Below are 9949 nucleotides of genomic sequence, written 5' to 3' on the forward strand. Positions count from 1 at the left end.
TCGAATACTTTCAGAGCTGGAGTGTTTTCATCCATCCGGACAACATGACCTAGCCAGCGTAGCCGCTGTCTTTTAATTCGCTGAACTATGTCAATGTCGTCGTATATCTCGTACAGCTCATCGTTCCATCGAATGCGATATTCGCCGTGGCCAACGCGCAAAGGACCATAAATCTTTCGCAGAACTTTTCTCTCGAAAACTCGCAACGTCGACTCATCGGTTGTTGTCATCGTCCAAGCCTCTGCACCATATAGCAGGACGGGAATTATGAGCGACTTATAGAGTTTGGCTTTTGTTCGTCGAGAGAGGACTTTACTTTTCAATTGCCTACTCAGTCCGAAGTAGCACCTGTTGGCAAGAGTAATCCTGCGTTGGATTTCCAGGCTGACATTGTTGGTGATGTTTACGCTGGTTCCTAAATAGACGAAATTATCTACAACTTCAAAGTTATGACTGTCAACAGTGACGTGGGAGCCAAGTCGCGAGTGCGACGACTGTTTGTTTGATGACAGGAGATATTTCGTCTTGCCCTCGTTCACTGCCAGACCCATTTGCGTTGCTTCCTTGTTCAGTCTGGAGAAAGCAGAACTAACGGCGCGGGTGTTGAGACCGATGATATCAATATCATCGGCATACGCCAGCAGCTGTACACTCTTATAAAAGATTGTACCTGCTCGATTCAGTTCTGCAGCTCTAATAATTTTCTCCAGCAGCAGATTGAAAAAGTCGCACGATAGGGAGTCGCCTTGTCTGAAACCTCGTTTGGTATCGAACGGCTCGGAGAGGTCCTTCCCGATCCTGACGGAGCTTTTCGTGTTGCTCAACGTCAGTTTACACAGCCGTATTAGTTTTGCGGGGATACCAAATTCAGACATCGCGGCATAAAGGCAGCTCCTTTTCGTGCTGTCGAAAGCAGCTTTGAAATCGACGAATAGGTGGTAAGTGTCGATTCTCCTTTCACGGGTCTTTTCCAAGATTTGGCTCATGGTGAATATCTGGTCGGTTGTTAATTTACCAGGTCTGAAGCCACACTGATAAGGTCCAATCAGTATGTTGATGGTGGGCTTTAATCTTTCACACAATACGCTCGATAGAACCTTGCACGCGATGTTGAGGAGGCTTATCCAACGGTAGTTGGCGCAGATTGTGGGGTCTACTTTTTTATGGATTGGGCAGAGCACATTTAAATTTTAATCGTTGGGCATACTTTCATCCGACCATATGCTGCAAAGAAGCTGATGCATACTCCTTATCAGTTCTTCGCCGCCGTGTTTGAATAGCTCGGCCAACAATCCATCGGCCCCTGGCGCTTTGTTGTTCTTCAGACGGGTAATTGCTATTCGTCTTCCCTGGTGTTATGTGTTCACTGCCATTCAGCAGGCTGGAGAAGTGTTCCCTCCATAGTCTAAGTATGCTCTGGGCATCGGTGGCTAGATCACCGTGAAGGGTTCTACAGGAGTATGCTCCGGTCTTGAAACCTTTCCACGTCAGTTCTATATATAAAATTTAGCCTTTTCCGTCGAATTAATATTACACACGCGTACATACATGTACGTATATCTCATTTGAATATGCTATTATACAATTTTATCTCACGCAAACTGTAATACGAGTATAGCCATAAAACTAAGTCCAAACTTATGGCCTTCAATGTAAGCGAAGAAGAAATCAAATTTTACTATAATTTCGACTCCTGCAAGCTAGTCCTTCAAGAATATAAAGTATTATATTAAGTATATTACAACCGAACTTAGGCTTTCATTCCATTTTTTCAGTATACATCATTTGAAAAGTGATGCTTAACATTTTTATTTTTAAACCACAATGTTTAAAAAAAAATTAATAATGGGCTTTGTTGACAAGGATTTCACAAACTTTATTAGGAAGAGAATATAGTTTTTAATAAGATCTAATGTAATCGTTGACCACGATTAGATCCTTTTTGGTCGTATATTGTTTACTATCTCTGTACATCCTGATAACCCAAAATTCGCAGACGTTCTTTTTAATATAGACATTCTCGCTTTATATTCAAGTTTTTACAGACGCAATGGCATGAATTGCTGCATCGTCGGGCTGGAACTGACAATTCAGATTGCCAAATATATTTTTGAAAAAAAGTTAAAAAAGTATAAATAAATTTTTAAAAAGTAGTTGTATATACTTGCGATAATTTTTGGCTTTAAAAACTGCAAATGGCTGAAAAAGGTGAATTTTGTCCTTTTCATCTCCTTCAAAGTAATCCGCATCCATAGCGCTTGGAAAAATCCTCCGTCGTGATTGCCATCAGAGCCTTCTTCAATTCAGCTTTCAGATCCTCAGTTGAGTCAAAACGGTGTCCTCGGAGTGGTAATGTGAATTTCCTGAATAACCAAAAGTTACACTAAGGTAAATCAGGCACGAAGGTGCTTGCGGCACAATATTAGTGGAAAATGTGGCGAAATGTTCACGATAAAAATTATAAAAATCGAATAATTCACTTTTAGAGCCTCACAAAAGGACGCGTATCTCAAACACTAAAGAATATTTTGACGTGAAATTTAGCATAGATATCACTAACAGCACCACTAACTTACAGAAGAAAAAATGTACCGATTCGAAAAACACGCGAAGTATAAATTAGATACCTCCTCATACCATCACGCCCCCTATCAAACCGTTTAAGCGACATAATGTCACTCCTTAGTTTAAGTAATATGTGTTCCGACAAAATTCTTTTCGCAACTTGTTAAGTGGTGGTTTTTCCTTAGTTTCTGCCTTTTCAAATATTTAACTTTTTGAACCTCTTTTGAAATAGTTTATAGCTTTTTCTTTAATTTTCGCTTCTTCTGAGTATAGACCCTCGGCCCGCTTCGGTAACAACACGATTTAGATGCAACAACAATAATTAAGAATTTGCTTGCAATAGAAAAATAGTTAAGAGATGTTGAAACTTAAAGTGTCATTGGTTTCAACTAAGTTATTCTTGGAAATGCTTCTCGGGAACTGTTTTGACCTGAACGGCATACTACATTTCATAGCATAAGTAAGTACAAAAAAGTATTTACTAATATTTCACGGTTGACAACAACCCCCTTTATGTTTTTGACTCACGTGCAGGCAACTTTTGTTCCTAGCGATATCAGATGGATTGCCATTTGGCAGCCATCCTGTATTACAGTCCTTTTTATCGAGTGCTAGTAAGAACTTTGGGTATTTATGATCTAGCGCTTTTCACATGACTTTTGCAGTTACACACTCTTTGCAATCTCGTCCACTATCTCATTAATATTGATGCCTTTATGACCCAGTTGAGGTAAAGTTCCTTGTTCTTTCTGGCCTATATGCGAAACGAAGTTATTGCCTTGATTTCTGCTTGGCTGTCGTATGAATGTTTAATGTGTTGTGCGCAGCTACCATACCTGTAACCATCCTTATCTTACTCTTAAGTTCATTAAGTTTTACATAATATATCTCTAGAACGCGGATATTATCGGTTATTCTTCCATACTATCGTACTTTTATTTTGACTGAAGAAAGGGCTTTGCTTCAAACCGTTGAAACCGTGCTTAAATTTTTAAGTTTCCGTCATAATTGTTTCTCGATTATTACGTTAGAAGACGCCCGATTTATATAGCTTCAGTGTACAAATTTACCGTAGTTGCTTTTTCTAGAAAATCACACTACTATTTTGCAACAAATCAAATTGATTTTAAATCACTAGTTTGATGTATGTATCTATCGTTCACAGCAAATTAAATACATCCACTGATACGCTAGCACTGCAGCGCACTAACTAATTAGTCTAATATTTAATGTTAATTTATAATTTTTCATAAATAAACACACGCAGGGATCACGCCGGGGTCACTAGAGCTTGAGCTACCGAGCTTTTTCGATAGCTTTGAACCGCGATATTAGAACAACAATAATATATATTTAACTATGGTTTATTAATGAGCGGAAAGTTACGCGGCTGGTGGTTTACCGGTGAATAGTCCTTGCGTCTGCAGGATGCGACTGTAAAAAGCAAACTAGATTTATAATGAAAGACTTATGCAATGCTAATTGTTCTCACATGTACAGGTATGTATATGTAGCATGTATAAACAAATTAAAGGATAAAGGGAAATAATGAATTAGAATAACGAGTAATGTTGTGGCAGGCATGCAAATAGAGTGACCAGTTAATAATTAATATTAATTATTCATAATGTTTTCTCACCACAGATTGTGGTGTATGTGTGTTTGTATAAATTAAGTTAAATTAAGCATAAACAATAATCTAAGATTGATGCTACTCATTTTAACTGATCCTTCCGGCCTTCCGATATTCCAATAATGAGAATAAAATATCTGACTCCACGTAAAACCAGGACCTTCCTCACCTCGTCTTTCCATCGGAGAGGAGGTCTTCTTCTTTCTCTGTTTCCTTGGGCGGGTACTGTGTCGTCCAGTCGAACGACTTGACCGAGTCCGCGTATCCACTGTCTTTTAAGTCGCTGAACTATGTCAATGTCGTCGTATATCTCATACTGCTCTTCTTTTCATCGAATGCGATATTCGCCGTATCCAATGTGCCAAAGAACCATAAATCTTCCGCAAAACTTTTCTCTCGAAAACTCGTTACTTTGACTCATCAGATGTTGTCATCGTACATGAATCTGCACGATATAGCAGGACGGAAATAATGAGTGATTTGGAGAGTTTTGTTTTGTTCGTCAATAGACGAAATTATCGACGAATTGAAGTCGCGAATACGACTATTGTTTGGTTGATGACAGGAGATATTTCATTTTGCCCTCATTCACTACCATACTCATTTCCTTAACCATTCTGGGGAAAGCATAACTAACGGCGCCGTAGTTAAGGCCAATGATATCAATACCATCAGCAAACGCCAGCAGCTGTACACTCTTAGATTGTACCTTCTCTGTTTAGTTCTGTTGCTCGAATTATTTTCTCCAGAAGTTAGTTGAAAAAGTCACACGAAAGGGTATCGAACGGCTCGGAGAGGTCCCTCCCGATCCTGACGGAGCTTTAGGTGTTGCTCAGCGTTAGTTTACACAGCCGTATTAGTTTTGCAATAAGACAGCTCCTTTTCGTGCTGTCAAAGGCAGCTTTGAAATCGACGAAGAGGTGGTATACGCTCGATAGAACCTTATACGCGATGTTGAGGAGGCTTATCCCACGGTAGTTGGCGCTGATTGTTGGGTCTCCCTTTTTGTGGATGTGGCAGAGCACACTTAAATTCCAATCGTTGAGCATGCTTTCATATTTTGCAAAGAAGCTGATGCATGCTCCTTATCAGTTCTTCGCCGCCGTGTTTGAATAGCTTGGCCGGCAATCCATCGACCCTTGCCGCTTTGTTGTTCTTCAGGTGGGTAATTGCTATTCGAACTTCTTCATAGTCGGGCAATGGAACGTCTGATCTATCGTCATCGATTGGGGAATCGGGTTCGCCTTCTCCTGGCGTTATGCATTCACTGCCATTCAGCAGGTTGAAGAAATGTTCCCTCCATAATTTCAATATGCTCTGGGCATCGGTTACCAGATCACCTCCTTGGGTTCTACAATAGTATGCTCCATTCTTGAAACTTTCTGTTAGCCGCCGCATTTTTACGTAGAATTTTCAAACATAACCACTGTCGTTCTTAGCTTATCATGCTCTTCTTACTCACACATTTCGTCTACTCCTATTTGCTGTCTGCAAATGCGTCACGCTTCCCTCTTCATCTCTCGGTATCTATCCCATCCCGCACGTGTTGTGATCGATCGTAACGTTGCGAGGTAGGCAGTCTGTTCTTTTACACTTTCCGAAAACCAATGGTTTCGGTTGCAGCTGTACGTAAGGAGCGTAAAATGCCGTCCCAGAGTTCCCTTATACCCGGTTTCGGATGAGTACTCTGAAAGAGCAGGAGTGCAAGTAGAGTAGAGAATCGTTGGGCTGTCTGTTGTGATTGCAGCTTCTCGACGTCGAACCTGAGAGCGGACGCATAATTAATGCTTCAATTGTAAAATTGTTGTCATGGTAAAACTCGAAATATTATTTTATTTTACTAAAAAAACCCCTTAATATTTCCTGAGCGCTAATACAATCATACTCACACTAAGTTATTCTTCATTTCATTTCTGCGAGAACGTAATCGAACCATTTCAGAAGTACAAAGTACAAACTTCGTAAATTATCACTCTTTTGCGCTCTTGCTGAACTTTCGATCATAATCTACCTATTATTGGAATCTTGAGTCGAAATCTTTGCCACCCGAGGGTACGAGTAGCAAGCGCATTTGCACCTTCACAAAACAATCTACCCATGTAGATGATAGCGACTGAACTCTGGAGGAAGCAATACGAAAAGACACTGGAAAACTTTATCTTTAAAGCAGCAAGAAGGCAAGCACTGGAAAAGCGCATCAACGGGACAAATGCAAAAAGTTTTGGCAGCGTTGTGGCGGGCGACAGTGCAAATTGGAATGAAAAATAAAATGCACATTGGGCCGACAGACGCTGCGACTAATAGCTCTACCACTATGCCGCCATTCACACAATCTTCTGCAGCCCCTGCTGCGCCGTTCTCGACTCACAGTCGGCATCTCGCCGCTGATGGCTCATAAACGGGTATTGATTGCACACAAAATCCATTGAACGCACAAATTAAGTGGGTGAAAATGTGCAAATTTGCAAATACTTTTGCCCTCAACGCCACAATGGTGCGCTGCACTCGTACATTTGCACTCGCTGGTTGCGGGTCCCTTAAGCTAATACACTCGTGTTTGTCCTTGTGCGCTGCTTTCGTCTTTCATAATATTTTTGTTTTTGTTGTTTGTGTTTTTGCTTGTGCTTGTGTGTTTTTCTTGGTTCCGTTATTATAACAATTAAAATTTTTCAATTAGAAACTTTAATTTTTGTGAAACGCCCGACGAACTTTTTTGTTGTGGTTGTTGTTATTGCTTGTGTTTTTGTACTCACTGCCGTTATTATGGTAGAACTGTTGTTGTTTTTAATTTTAATTGTAGCCATGGCTGAAGTTCAATTACGTTTACAGAAGCCTTTGCTGCCTCGCAAAAGATGTAGCGACAGCCGGTAGGCAGCAGGGGATCTGGCGGCTGGAATGGCATTGAATATGTAGTATATAGTAATAATGCAGTTTGAGTGAAAACGTTAAAACGGCAAAGTTTGAAGTGCATTTGGAGAAATATTTTTTAGGAGGGTAACTTTGTAAGCGTTTTAATAGAAAAAGTTTCGCAGTTGTAATGCTTTTTGGTTCATTTTATTTGGCAAATATTTATAGAACTTAAATGCAAATCGTTTTTTTTTTTCATTAAGCAGGAGTTTAAAGTTCTGCAGAAAGTGCACTGCACTGGTTGCACAGGTTCGTAGCTGGGAGCAATATCTCTGGTTTCCACTTCACTTTGTCATCATCTGCACATATGGATATACTCAAGCAAATGTATGTAATGAAAACAAAATGAAGTCTTCTAAATAAGCGTATGAGCTGAGATGTCTTTCCTTTGTCTGCCTGTCCGCTATATATCTGTGGACTAAACATTCAGTTTCATTCCCAACGTGTCATTTTCTCTCCAAGAAGCTGCCTGTTTGTCGGAACCACCATTGTCGGAGCGCAATAGGATACAGCTGGCATACAAACTGATCGATCACAGGTACCTCTATGGAAGTCTTTTTTGTTTGAAAAGATGTCTTCACGAAATTTGTCTTGGATCACCACGCATCGCTACAACTTTATAACAAATTGTTCAGATTGGAAAACTATAGTTGATAGCTGCCATCAAATTTATCGACCAAAATTAAGATAAAAGTCATTTTGTACCCGTTTAATTTAATTAACTCATAAAGAGTATTTTAATCTCGGTGCAGCCAAGGTCTACCTTTTTTTTTTGGTACTACCGTATGACAAAAGGCAGAATTTCGTTAAAATTTCTAACACGTTGACTAGTGTATGGCATTAAGTCAACCAGAGTACAGGAATTCTCTATATATGGGGGTACAGATGCTAGTGGAAAGTCTGAACGACTTCAAGCTTATTTTGTCGCAAACCTCATACCCTTCTAAAAAATACATGTCCGCTTGAATTATTCAAGCTTTCGTTCAAATATTCTGTTTAAAGCCGACCAGAGTCAATCTAGAGTCTCCTAAGGAAATTTTAGTAAAAATACTGCCACAAAAATATGAGGTGGTGTTAAAAGTTAAAGTCCTTTCCATTTTAATTGTAAACTACTACTTACTTACTGTCATATTTCTTTAGTAAGTGACGCATCCTTTGTAAAAGAAAACAACAGGGATGGAATGAAAGGTATGTACTAGAATGATTAAATTCCAATTTCTTGGGTATATATATATATATATGTCTCAAACACTACCTAGTCTATTTAACCCAAAACTATTAATACTAGTTGCAACGCCTATAATTATTATACATATCATTAAACTAGAATAGAACAACCTTTGAAAGCATACCGAACGATTATTTGAAAACAGAAAATTATATAAATTCGATTTCTCGAAGAAAATATATTTTGAAAATTATTTTTTTTTTAATATTCATCTTTAGTCTTCAAGAATCAAAACCTCAACTGCTTCCGTTTTCGTTGAGAGCCCACAAAATAAATTCCAAAAGAATCATGGGAAAAGGAAAAAAAAAAGTTACCTCTAACTAGCAATAGTGGGACGATCTCATAACTTGTCGTCTTCGCAGCTTCACTTGGGACTTGGGCTGGTTCACTGGTTGAAAGCACAGGAAGATTTTACAAAGCAGCGCTTATAGAATAAATCGTGCCAAACAATTTTTCCCTGCCACCCTGGATATTTTTGCAAATTTTTATAATTTTAAGTGTCCAGATTACGAATTTATTCTTTAAAATTAAAATTGAATAGTTAGCTCGGTACCTTTCATATTCCTGTATATAAAGACACGTATATATATGGAATATGCGTCAATTGCAAATTATACAAATACACACACGAATTGAATTTAATCAACGCCCATTGTACGAGACGACACCCTGTAATCCATTGGCCGGACGCAATTAAACTTAAGCTTGAAAGCAATATATCTAATGTCCTCGCAGCCATGTCAGCAACAACAGAAGCAAAAACAAGCTACACCCACACATACACACACATGTGCAACTCCGGTTGACGACGACGACGACTTCAGTCGACTAATTCATGCTGATTGCTGTGCAAACGAGATTAGAAATTTACGCGAAGCAAGCGAAGACGCGGCGATAACAGGACAGCCAAGCGCCCTGCTTCGTTACAAAAAAGCTGCGGCAACAACAACAAATTAGAGCCATTACAATAATGTCGAGGGCGACAACATGCAGAACGTGCGCAACTACGGCTCATCCGAAAAGCCAGCTGCGCGCTCGGACTCTAGGGTATGTCAAGCGATTGCTGAGGGGAAGTGCAAATTACTGCTTGCTGTCGCTGCTGCGTTGGCGACGTGAGCGCGCCTGTAAAATGATGAACGCCACACAATGCTCAGCGCAGCGACACTGTGTCATTTTGTCATTGGGACAATCAACAGAAGGTGGCGGCGAAGATTTGTGAGCGTGAATGAGCCAGGCGGTGGATTAATTAATTCACTACAGTTCACCAACTTACACACCTCCACGGCCATTGTCGACATCAATGGCAGCACCATCTACCCCGCGGCCATAAGGTTTTCCACATCTGATAACTGTCTCCGAAAGTGAGTGACAAGTAATATTCCTCTGGTCATTCGCAGCGTTGCTGCTTTTGTATGGCGAAAACTGAAGAATTTCGTTGAGAATTGTTTACCGAACTTTTCGCTTAATTTTTAATTAGAGCGATAATTCTAATATTTTGCCAAAGTTATAATTAATGTGATTACAGGAGTAAGTCAATAAGGGCGAAGCATTTAAGTTTTCTGAAATTTCCTTTAAGCGGACATGAATTGTGTTTAAATATTTAAGTGGTTAAACGT

This window comes from Bactrocera dorsalis, chromosome 1 (genome assembly GCF_023373825.1).
Source record: "Bactrocera dorsalis isolate Fly_Bdor chromosome 1, ASM2337382v1, whole genome shotgun sequence".
Taxonomy (NCBI): domain Eukaryota; kingdom Metazoa; phylum Arthropoda; class Insecta; order Diptera; family Tephritidae; genus Bactrocera; species Bactrocera dorsalis.